Here is an 11,614-nt window from a genome sequence, read left to right as displayed (position 1 = left end):
CATCTGTACTTCCTTAGAGCCGAAATAATTCGGGTGCCGTGTGGGAAGGAGGGGCCCTGGAAAGCTGGAGGAACTGTTGATTCGGATGCGGGAAATTCCTTTGCTGGCCACTGGCCAAAATACTTGTTTCAATTGACTCTTTTCTTCTGAACTTCAAGGAATGTAGAAGTATTTGGCCAGTCGTAGAAATAACAGGAAGTAACTGAGGACGGCCGTCTGAAGGGTGGTAGAATTTTTACTACAATGGACCGATTTCTTCCAGGCAGGGATAGGAAGTCTCTAAAAAATTAATCATTCCTTACTTTTGCATAATTATACGTGTGGAAGGGCCACAGGAAATATTGTGTGAGATTAACTTCTTTAAAAATTAATTCTTCTGTTGGAGGGGTGCCTGGCGGCTCAGTCGGTGAACCGTCTGACTCTGGCTCAGGTCGTGATCTCACAGTTTGTGGGTTCAAGCCCTGCGTCGGGGTCTGTGCTGACAGCTCAGAGCCTGGGGCCTGCTTTGGATTCTGTGTGTGTGTTTCTCTCTCTGCCCTTCCCCAGCTCATGCTTGCACTCATTCTCAAAAATAAATAAACATTAAAAGTTTTTTAAAAATAATAAATTCATCTGTTGGAACCATTTTGGATTTACAGAGGACTTGCAAAGATAACATAGGAAGGACTTGTATACCCTCACCTAGTACATTCCTCGTCATGAACTTCTAGTTGGATTTCCCCAGTCTGTACCCTAGTGTCTTTCTGTCCCCGGGACCCAACACTGCGTGTCGTCGTCTCTTTGGTCTCCCATCCTTTGTTTTGATGACCTGGAGAATTTTCTTTTTTGAAGTTTATTTGAGAGAGAGCATAAGTGCCAGGGAGAGCAAGGGAAGGACAGAGAGAGGGAGAGAGAATCTCAAGCAGGCTCTGCACTGTCAGTGGAGAGCCCGACATAGGGCTCGAACCCATGAACCGTAAGATCATGACCTGAGCTAAAACCAAGAGTCAGACGCTTAACTGACTGAGCCACCCAGGCATCCCATGAGGAGGACTGGTCAGGTGTTTTGTAGAATGTCCCCCAATTTAGGCTTGTCTGGCGTTTTCTAAAGACTAGGTTATGGATTTGGGGGAAAACACACACATTGATGTTGTGGCCATCTCGGCACACCCCATCAGGGAACACCTGACATCTCCATGGCTTGTCACTTGTGACTGTCACCTTAATACGTGGATAAGGAGGTGGCTATCAGGTTTCTCACTGTAAAGTTTTAGGGAAAGTTTCCCTTTCTGATTAGCTCGTTTAACAACTTAGGTTTTACAGTGCAAAGGTGTTCTGTGGGAAATCACATTGGTTCGTTCCGTGGTCGCCACCAAGTTTGTAACTGGACAGGCTATCCTTAAGACCAAATTAAGATGCCCTGAATCACACCATTGATTAAGTCAACTTAAGCACATTGAGAGAAACAGTAATTGAGAGAAACGAGTAGCTTGCAAAGGCAAAAATACATACTGTTTGGCCCCTTAAGAGTACATTTTGTGACACCCGTGACAGACTAAAGAAATGTCACAAGTTTAAGAAACTCAGGTTATACACATGGCTTACTCTGAAGGTTCAACCAAGGGCAGTGCACCGAGACCCGGAAAACTTGGCGGGAGTGGGAGAGGGGAAGAGCCATTGCATTTATATTATCAGACTCCCTCAGAGGAACGATTACCCACATTTTCTTTTTTTAATTTTTTTTTCTTAACGTTTATTCATTTTTGAGAGACAGAGAGAGACACACTGTGAGTGGGGGAGGGGAAGAGAGAGGGAGGCACAGAATCCAAAGCAGGCTCCAGGCTCTGTGCTAACAGCTCAGAGCCTGACGTGGGGCTCGAACCCACAAACCGTGAGATCATGACCTGAGCTGAAGTTGGATGCTCAACCGACCGAGCCACCCAGGCACCCCCACATTTTCTATAGTGATGCCTTTCAATCCTGATACTGAGATGTATGCTCTAGCCCGTGTGTCAGACAAATGTTTCTGCAGTGTGTACAACCATGTTGACCTAAGGTTGTATTATCTCCCAACACGCTGTGTTTCTAACCGCAAGCCAAACCACTGGGGTTAATGTGGGTTTCCTATTCCCTGCTCAGGGCCACTTGAGTACCAGCGAAGCAGTCATTTCAAAATTAGCGAAAGTCTGAGCCTACTTTGTCCCCTTTGTTAGATACGTGAGGTTTGAGTCACGTGGGTGAAAACTGCAGAGTGTTTAATCCTCCCAGAAATCACAGTCCTCTCATCTCACTATATTAGTGTAATGTGCTATAAAAGAAACATAAAATCTGAACGAAGTTTGAAATCTGTAACATGTATATATACAGGAGCGTCCTGACCCCCCACCTCCCCATCCCCCCATATACTTCCTTGAAAGTGCAGTTATGGTCACGTGACCTCAAATCGGGCCACCTGCGACCCCCCTCCAACTTCTCAAAAGCGGGCTCCTTGTTGTCTCAAGGTGGTGTATTGAGAAGGTGCGTTTCTATGGTCCGACCCGTTCATTGACATCCATGGTGACAGGAAATGAATCTCCGGGTCCCCTCTGGAGGCAGTGTTTATGGTGTAATCTGCCTGGGTTTGATCCTCCCCTCCACCACCTCCGTGACCTTCACAAGCTGCCCCAGCTCTTCTGCTGCCTCATACATACATACAGCTCTTCTGCTGCCTCACAAAAGGTGAGCCACGAGGCTGCGATGAGAGTTAAGCAAGACATTGAGTACTTAACCGCTGCCCGCTCATGGAAGGTGGTCAGACAATATTATTAATGTGATTTTACTTTCTTCCTCTTCTCAGAACACAAATCCCACCCCTCTCCCTTCCACGGCACCGTCTGGTCTCACCTCTTCTCAGGCTGACGCTCCTTTCCTCACAGACTCATTATCTGCCTGTTGCAGAACTGAAGTTGTACTCTCACACACAATTTCTCAGTCTGACTTGCTGTGGTTTTCTCAGGGGAAAGGCAAGTTTCTTTCAGAAGCCAAGACTCCTGTTTTGTCAGGCGAGGTCAATACCCAACCCAACAACCACCACAAATCAGGCTCTTTGAGCTCTGAGCCTAGGTTCAAAACCCATTCGTTGTGTGGAATTTTGCAGAGCTACTGGAGTCCCCAGCGGGGCAGAGAAAGGGGGTCAGCATCAAGAGATAAGCCACGGCAGCTCTTTTTACTCTCTTAAAGCCTTGAGCCAACCCTGAGCATTTCTGTCCGTCCCACAGGGTCAAACCAAGCAAGTTTAATTGGGGATGGAGAGGGTGGTTATCCTTCTATCCCCTTAACATATTCCTGGAGCTGCAGGAGGCAGCTTGCACCTCCCTGCAGGAGGATGCCCTCAGGTGGCAGGAGCTCACTGTGCCAATGCTCTCAGAGACCCCGGGATTTGAAGTGCCCTGCCGAGGGGCAGCCTTTCCTGGGTGACTGACCAGAGTTGGACGCTCCAGCGTTCTTGCACCTTCAGACAACCCTGAGAGGTAGCTGTGGTGGACAGACATGAACATGGCCTCGCCAGGGCACCTGGTGGCTCAGTCGGTTAAGCGTCTGACTTCGGCTCAGGTCATGATCTCATGGTTTGTGAGTTTGAGCTCTTTGTCGGGCTCTCTGCTGTCAGCGCAGACCCCGCCACAGATCCTCTGTCCCCATTTCTCTCTGCCCGTCCCTCCTTCTCTCTGTCTCAAAAATAAACATTTAAAGAAAAAGATGGCCTCCCCAGTACACCCAACCAGCTGGTGTTCATACTCTGTGTGTTCCTTCCATTGGGTGTGAACAGGACCCGTGACTCACTTCTAACCGACAGAATCCAGCAAAGGTGATGGGATGTCAGTTCCGTGATTCTGTTACAAAAGCTTGTGACTTCCACTTGGTGAGTCATTCTTGGTGGCTTTGACGAGTCAAGGAGCCTTACTGGAAGCCTGCCTTGTGGAGAGAGCCATGTGCCAAGGAACTGAAGGTGACCTCTGGCCAACAGCCCATGAAGAAGGAAAACTTGTCATTAAACATGTTAGCAAATGCTTGGAAGCAAATATTGCCCCACTCAAACCTTCAGGTGAGACCAGCCCAGTCAGCACCTGAGCTGCAGCCATTGACAGACCCCAAAATGGAAACTCTTCTTAGATTTCTCAGAGAAGCAAGGTCACAGGGCGACCTGCTGCCCCCGAAATTGAAAAGATGGGCCGATGCAGAGAACCCACAACCCACTGGAGCCGAAACCCATTAGCAGAAACTTCCACAGAAGTCAGCGCCAGGATAGGAAAACCTGAACTGTAATTGACACATTGCTGGAGGCTCAGTGTAGAAGAGTCTGTGAGTCAAAACTGCAGGGGCGGGGGGGTGGGCAGGGGGGAGCGGTGTGCCTGGTGGCTCAGTTTGTTAATTGTCCAACTCTTGATTTTGGCTCAGGTCGTGATCTTGCAGTTTGTGAGTTCAAGCCCCACATTGGGCTACGTGCTGACCATGCAGAGCCTGCTTGAGATTCTCTCTCTCTCTCTCTCTTTTTTTTTTTTAATTTTTTTTTTAACATTTATTTATTTTTGAGACAGAGAGAGACAGAGCATGAACAGGGGAGGAGCAGAGAGAGAGGGAGACACAGAATCTGAAACAGGCTCCAGGCTCTGAGCTCTCAGCACAGAGCCCGACGCGGGGCTCGAACTCACGGACCATGAGATCGTGACCTGAGCCGAAGTCGGACGCTTAACCGACCGAGCCACCCAGGCACCCCTCTTTTTCTCAAAATAAACAAATAAAAGCTGCAGGGATCCCTATGCTTCCGAGAGTTTTACCTCTTGGAGCTCTACCAGGTTCTCACTGTGAAAACTGGAGAAAAATTGCTTGTGCTTCCTGCGGAGAGAAAGGGAGGAACGCAGCCATTTTTAAGTATGCCAGAGCATTCTGTTCTGAACGAGCCCTGCCCTCAAGAGAAATTTGACACCCAACTGATTGGGGTTACCAGAGCCTAACTACCATGGGGGGAATGAAATCCTGAACTCCAACCTCCTCCAGACAACCTTTCTTTCCCACCTAAGGCTGGGGGGAGGGAGGGAACCCACGCCTGAGAGGCATTTGTGAAGTTCACAGCCAAGGGGTACGGCTCACCACTACGAGACAGACCTAAGGATAAACTGTAGAATGCATCTCCTCCTGCTTCCCCCCAACCCCCGCAACTAACAGCCTATTTACCCCGATTCTTCGCACCGAGGACATCATGCCCAGCTCTAAACAAAAAACCGTGAGGTACACTAAAAGACCATGAACACAGTCTGAAAAGACAGAGCAAGCCTGTGATCTGTGCTCAGGGAGGTTGGAATAAATGGGTGTTGCTGTAGGCTGCTAAGCTTGAGAAATTTGTTATGTAGCGTACATTACCACAGTGGCCTGCACCCTCACTACAAGTCCTGTGGGATGGAACCCAAGCCACCATTCAGGGGACTTTATTTGACTTGCAAATCTATGCTTGGTCTCCCTTTCATGATCACATGGTTCCAGCGCTTCCTGCCTTTCCCTGGAAACTCGTCCACATAAACCTTTCTGCACGCGACCTCACCTCACGGTCAGCACGGGAGGGTCTCAGCTGGTCACGCCGTGTCACGCTGCTGTCCGTGTGTGCACAGGGTGATTTCAAACCTTTCTTTGCATCTCCTATCTTTAGTCACTAAGATTGCACATTTAACCTCAGAAACTGTCCCTCCTGGTTTCTACTAACCAGCTAGGCCTTCTTTCCTGTCACTTCTTTCTTTTTTTAAGATTTTATTTTTATTTATTTTTAAAATGTTTATTTTTGACAGAGAGACAGAGACAGAGTGTGACCGGGGGAGGGGCAGAGAGAGAGGGAGACACAGAATCCAAAGCAGGCTCCAGGCTCCAAGCTGTCAGCCTGGAGCCCTATGTGGGACTTGAACCCACAAGCCACAAGATCATGACCTGAGCCGAGGTCTAGATGCTTAACCCACTGAGCCACCCAGGCACCCCTTTAAGATTTTATTTTTAAGTAATCTCTACACCCAATGTGTGACTCAAACTTACAACCTGAGGTCATGAGTCATATGCTCCACCAACTGAGCCAGCCAGGTGCCCCTCCAGTCATTTCTAACAGTGATCAACATGCCTGTTCCTTTTAGCTCCTCAGAAAGAGAAATGCTTCTTTGTCCTGCCTGTCACCTCTTTTCCCACCAAGAACTTGTTATGGTATCGATGTGTTTTTTTGTTACTTTAGTAGGAGATAAGACATTCAAGAACATGTGTACATTCAGGACATAGTTTCAAATTGGAATGGATTTACCTTTTTAAAAATATTTATTTTGAGAGAGAGAGTGAGAGACAGCACGTGTGCACAGGCCAGGGACAGAGAGAGAGGGAGAGAGGGAGAGGGAGAGAGAATCCCAATCAGGCTCCATGTGTGGCTTGAACCTGTGAACCACGAGAACATGACCAGATGCTTTACTGACTGAGCCATCCAGGTCCCTGGACTTACTAACTTTTGATTGAATAAATCATTTCCATCATTCATGATTTTAAAAGCACATATAAAACTGTTTTGAAGTCCAATTTGGTTGCCAATCAAGTGTGTACAATGCTTCCACAATTCTATTAAGAGATAATTTTGTGTGTACATTTAATGTGTGTGTGTGTGTGTGTGTGTGTGTGTGTGTGTGTGTGCACTTTGAAAGCCATTCCAAAGGTAGCAGATTTATGTAAAAGAATTTGCCTTTAATTGTCCATGAGTGTGTGTTACTTGACCTCGAATACACAGCTGAGCATGGGGTCTCAAAATCATTACATTCCTTTTTGGGCATTAGAAATACTCATTAAAAACGAAAACTCTTGGGGCGCCTGGGTGGCTCAGTTGGTTGAGCGACCGACGGGCTCAGGTCATGATCTCGCAGTTTGTGAGTTCGAGCCCCACATCAGGATCTGTGGTGACGGCTCAGAGCCTGGAGCCTGCTTCAGATTCTGGGTCTCCCCCTCTCTCTACCCCTCCCCTGCTCACGCTCTGTGTCTCTCTGTCTCTCAATAATAAATAAATGTTAAAAAAAAAAAACCCTCTTTTTCTTTTTGAGCTGAAAGCTCCAAATGTCAGCATACAGAATAAGGAGATTGAACTGAAAAGCTGGCATTATAGAGAGATGTCTTCAGACATGTAAATGTAAGAATAATTGTTTCTTACCATGAAGGATTGTAGAATTACTTCAGCTTGACTGCACATCCTGAAAAAGCACAAAAATGTGATTTTAGATGTAAAACACTGCCCTTGACATAACTGACCGCTGAACTATTCTTAATAGTTCGTGCCTGCCCATTTATTTGTGGCTCCATTCTCTCAGTTACTAAACATTTTAACATAATAGCGTTAGCTACTGGCATCATAATCATCTTTGAATGTATCTTTGTTTTCTTTTTCCTTGGCGTTCATTCCATCGTTAATGTCAGTTGCAACTTCCTGTACTATTACTTTTGGCACATTTACTGCATCAGACTGTTAACAGTGGTTTTTCTCTATGGAATGACTGTGTTCCAACAAATTTAGCTGTGAATTGAAAATCAAATCTCTGTGAAGCAAATCCTGTTTTGTTTTTCATTTGAGATTTATTTAACAGCTGGCTCGTTGGCTTTCAGGGAGAAAGCATTTTAAATGATGTATAAGGAGGTGGGGTCGTTTGGGATTAGATAGGTCCCTCCCAGGGCACTGAGCCACTCACCTACACCAAAAGAGCTTCTGTTAGGACTTTGTCATAGCCCAGGCCTCTTCTTTTTTCTAGACCAGGGTGAACAGTTTTCCAGTTTCTACCTGAGAACACCGTCAGGTCATTCTCCCTTCCTCAACACACGTCACTTTTGTTTGTCTCCCCCAGTCCTCGTGAGTCTTCTTCCTCTCCCATTTGCTCCCCTCTCCTCCCGGTTTCCTGACTTCCATCCCCGGTTAGCCCCAAACAGTTTTCTCCCCCTGGAGCTTTCAGAACCATCAGGAAGGATGTTGCTCATCACTGCTAACCTCATGCCTCCATCCCTGCTTCGTCACTGGCATTCAGAATGCTCTTTGGCTTAGCTGGACGTTGATCAGTTTCTCTGCTCTTTTGAACGAAGCCCTCCCCACACTGAAGTATGGCCTGGTTGTTCCTTTCCTTTTCAGGTTGAGATACAAGCTCCAGGACCTTGCTGCTCCAAGTAGGAGCCATTGACCAGCAGCATCCACATCTCTGGAAGCTTGCTAGAAATGCATGGCCTCACCCAGACATCCCGATAGGCAGAATTAGAATCTGCTTTTCAGTAGCATCTGCAACGCAATGCACATGAAACTTGATTAATTTTATTCTCAGGTCTGATATTTATTTATTTATTTTTTTTTTTCAACGTTTATTTATTTTGGGGACAGAGAGAGACAGAGCATGAACAGGGGAGGGGCAGAGAGAGAGGGAGACACAGAATCGGAAGCAGGCTCCAGGCTCTGAGCCATCAGCCCAGAGCCCGACGCGGGGCTCGAACTCCCGGACCGCGAGATCGTGACCTGGCTGAAGTCGGACGCTTAACCGACTGCGCCACCCAGGCGCCCCAGGTCTGATATTTAAATGTCTTTCTACTTAAGTACAATTTAATTTAAAAACTGTTTTTAATGTTTATTTTTTAGAGAGAGAGAGACAGAACGTGACCAGGGGAGGTCACAGAGAGAGAGGGAAACAAAGAATCCAAAGCAGGGTCCAGGCTCTGAGCTGTCAGCCCAGAACCTGAGGCGGGGCTCGAACTCACAAACCTGGGGATCATGACCTGAGACGAAGTCAGACACCCAACCGACTGAACCACCCAGGCACCACAAGTACAATTTAATTTTAAACTCTCCTCAGTCCCTATCTCTTCCCACCCTCTTGTCCCGTGTGTCTATGACTAATTGGTTTATTTGGCTCTGACAGTGCCTTTGACCGTTACGTATTCTTTATTAAGGCCTAGTAAACACACCCATATTTATTGGACACAGCCTGTCTCTTTATCTGCTCAGTTTGCACATGGCACTCAATACATTTCTGTTGAAATGAAAGGAATTGAAAGGCAGAGGTGCTGCTGGTCATCAGATGGGCCCCAAGCAGGGCAGGGGCTACAGCACCTGAAATCCTTTATGAGGAAGGCAGATTCTTAGCCTGGGTTCCTTAGAGAGCAGAGCCTGAGGCAAATGGTGTGCCGAAGTTTTGTGGGCAAACACCATGGAATCCCTGGGCACAAGGGAAGTAAAAGTAGGGAAGGAGGAAGGGCAAATTCCAGGTGGCACAATTATGAATAGGCTACAGATTCCTAAGAAACACAGCTGGTTGCTCAGGACGCCATACGACCTCTCCTCAGAAACTTCTAGGGCGGGAGGAAGCAGGAGCAATTTCTCTGCCAGCAGCTTCTCGTGTCCCATTCCTCACTGGCCTGTTTGCCTGCCCCACTAGCTGTTAGCCTCCCTCTTATTTTGGGCTTAGCCCCCCGGCCTTCTGGGGTACTGCTGGTTAAGCCAGAGTCTCTGTGGGTAGACCTATAGGAGCCAAAATGGCTAGGTTGCCACCAGTTTCGTAAATGAAGTTTTACTGGAACTTAGCCATGCCCACTAAGGTACATACTGTCCTCATCAGTTGAAGAGTAAAACCCACCCGAAAGGCTCCTGCTGTAGATTCAGTGAGACAATGAATGTAAAACACAGAGCATTGTGCCTGCCTACTGATGCACTCTGAAAACAGTAGGTTTTTGTGAGTCGCTCTGTCCTCACTTCTGCTGCTGCTACCAGTGTATTTCGGCAGACCATCCATCCGCCCCCCACTATCTCCTCCACTGGATTCTGTGGCCTACCTGAGGTTCTCCCCGTGAACTCCGTCCTTTCCATTAAGACCTGTGGGTGTCAGGGGACTCACCGTGAGAAGAGCTGTCTGTGAGAGAAACCCCCCGAGCCGCTTCCAGAGGTTAGCGTAGCGGATCAAGCGGGATGGCGGGCAGGTCGTGAATGGCAGAGCAAAGGTAAAGCCGAGACAACCTTCCGTGGGCAGCCCAGGCGGAAAGTGCAAGGTGGAATCCAGATGGTAAGCTGGGAGGGAGGGAGAAAAGGAGGGAGCGTGGATGCAAAAATGAACTTCACATACGTAAAGGCCCTATTGTTACCGCACAGATACATCGGTGTTCAGGCTCAGCTGACTGTGGCTTGGCGGGATCATCTTTGCAGGTCGCACATCTGCAGTACTTCCAGATGTTTCTGGACGCATAAGGCAAGCTGACAGCCCCCCCCCCCCCCCACCACCACCACCAGGGGGGATATGTGTGCACTCCCGGCTGCCCAAGAACAAAGGAAAGGGGAAAAACAAATGGTGAACTGATAGAGATCACTCTCCGTAGTAACGAACAAAGGCAGACGGAAATGGCAGATAGAACTAAATTTCCTTAGAACCTGTAGCCCATTGACAAATACTTGAGGCCAGCAGAGTAAAACGTTTCTCCGGGAACTCCTTACTGTCTTAATGCTAATGCTTTGCTAGAGGGAAAAACAACCCTAGCTTGACAATAGCTAGGCCTCCAAAATCCTGTGAGTCTCCTTTAGCATATAAAAATCTCACTGGAAGCTTCCCCTGGACTTCACCTCCGGCAGCCCCATAGTATATAACTAGTCTCTCAAGGCCCCGGGGCAGCTCTTCCTGCCCACGGGTCCTGTCCCCGTGCTTTAACAAGATCACCATTTTGCACCAAAGACGTTTTCAAGAATTCTTTCCTGGCCGTCGGCTCTGGACCCCACGAACCCCACTATCTCCCCTAAAAGCCCCATCATTCCCACATCTTGCACACAGTTACGTCAGTTGCATCTCTTATACTAATTTCAAGTTATTTCGGACCGTCAAAAAAACAGTCTCCGGTCCGTCCTTCTGCAAGTTTGCTCTGAGGCCCCCATCTGGCCTAGGAATCTTCATTTATAACAATTTTCTCCCCGAGGTGACTTTACCACTGACCCTCCTGGGAGCCTCCCCCATGACTACTTGGTGCCCGAATCATCAGAGCCTGCAGGTTTGCACGTGGGAAGCAGAGACGTGGGGTATGTGCAGTTCCGGCCCAAGGCAAAAACGGAAATGCACTGGTACTTTTGCATGGACGAGCCATTGCAAACCCTCAAACCCTCAGCATCAGAGCAAGCATACAAAGGCTCTGTTGTCATTTGTATCTCTTAAAGCACACTCCGGCACACTGTCCTCCAGAAGCAGCCTCTGCTTTCCAAGAGGAAACGAAGGAGGAGATCAATGGCCCAAGAGAGCAGGATTCATGCTTTCTAAAGGGCTGACAAATGGATGTTTGGGGAGTATTTCTCTGATGTTTTCTGCTGTTTTTACAAGCGAGTGTGCAATACCCGAGAGCAGTGCAGGTTTTGACAGCGTTGGTGGTTCCAGAATTCTATCAAAGCAGCTGCCCCTGCTAATAGACTGCCAGGTCAGATCCTTTTGAAGTGCTGGCGTTTGCAGCCCTTTGTTAAAGGCTCTGTTTCCCATCTGGCAACGCAGCCGCCTGTCTGCCTACCGTGGATTCCAACAGAGAAGTCCAGTCCTAGGGCCTTCGGGGAAGAAGGCCTAGGAGCTGAGCCCAAACTTTGTCTTTAAAATAGCAAAGC

General features: G+C 47.9%; 2 long non-coding RNA genes across 3 annotated transcripts in view; one reads left to right on the top strand and one right to left on the bottom strand.

Moving 5' to 3' along the window:
• LOC121023540 (uncharacterized) overlaps positions 1 to 8,620 on the top strand; it is an 18,516-nt gene extending 9,896 nt beyond the window's left edge. The window contains exons 3-4 of one of the 2 annotated variants that reach the window (XR_005787446.1): positions 8,138 to 8,324; positions 8,561 to 8,620. This is a non-coding gene — a long non-coding RNA (uncharacterized LOC121023540). Of the gene's footprint in view, positions 1 to 2,480; positions 2,698 to 2,815; positions 3,608 to 8,137; positions 8,325 to 8,560 lie in introns of those variants that run through there. The other variant, XR_005787447.1, reaches the window with a different exon arrangement.
• Positions 6,992 to 11,614, bottom strand: LOC121023538 (uncharacterized). Its single transcript, XR_005787445.1, has 3 exons — positions 9,885 to 11,614; positions 8,000 to 8,281; positions 6,992 to 7,214 (listed from the first exon to the last, which is right to left on the bottom strand). It is a non-coding gene; the product is annotated as an uncharacterized LOC121023538 (long non-coding RNA).

This window comes from Herpailurus yagouaroundi, unplaced genomic scaffold (assembly GCF_014898765.1).
Source record: "Herpailurus yagouaroundi ecotype Mexico unplaced genomic scaffold, PumYag 561, whole genome shotgun sequence".
Classification (NCBI taxonomy): domain Eukaryota; kingdom Metazoa; phylum Chordata; class Mammalia; order Carnivora; family Felidae; genus Herpailurus; species Herpailurus yagouaroundi.
Note: the sequence above shows the minus strand (reverse complement) of the source record. Positions and strands in the feature narration are given on the sequence as shown.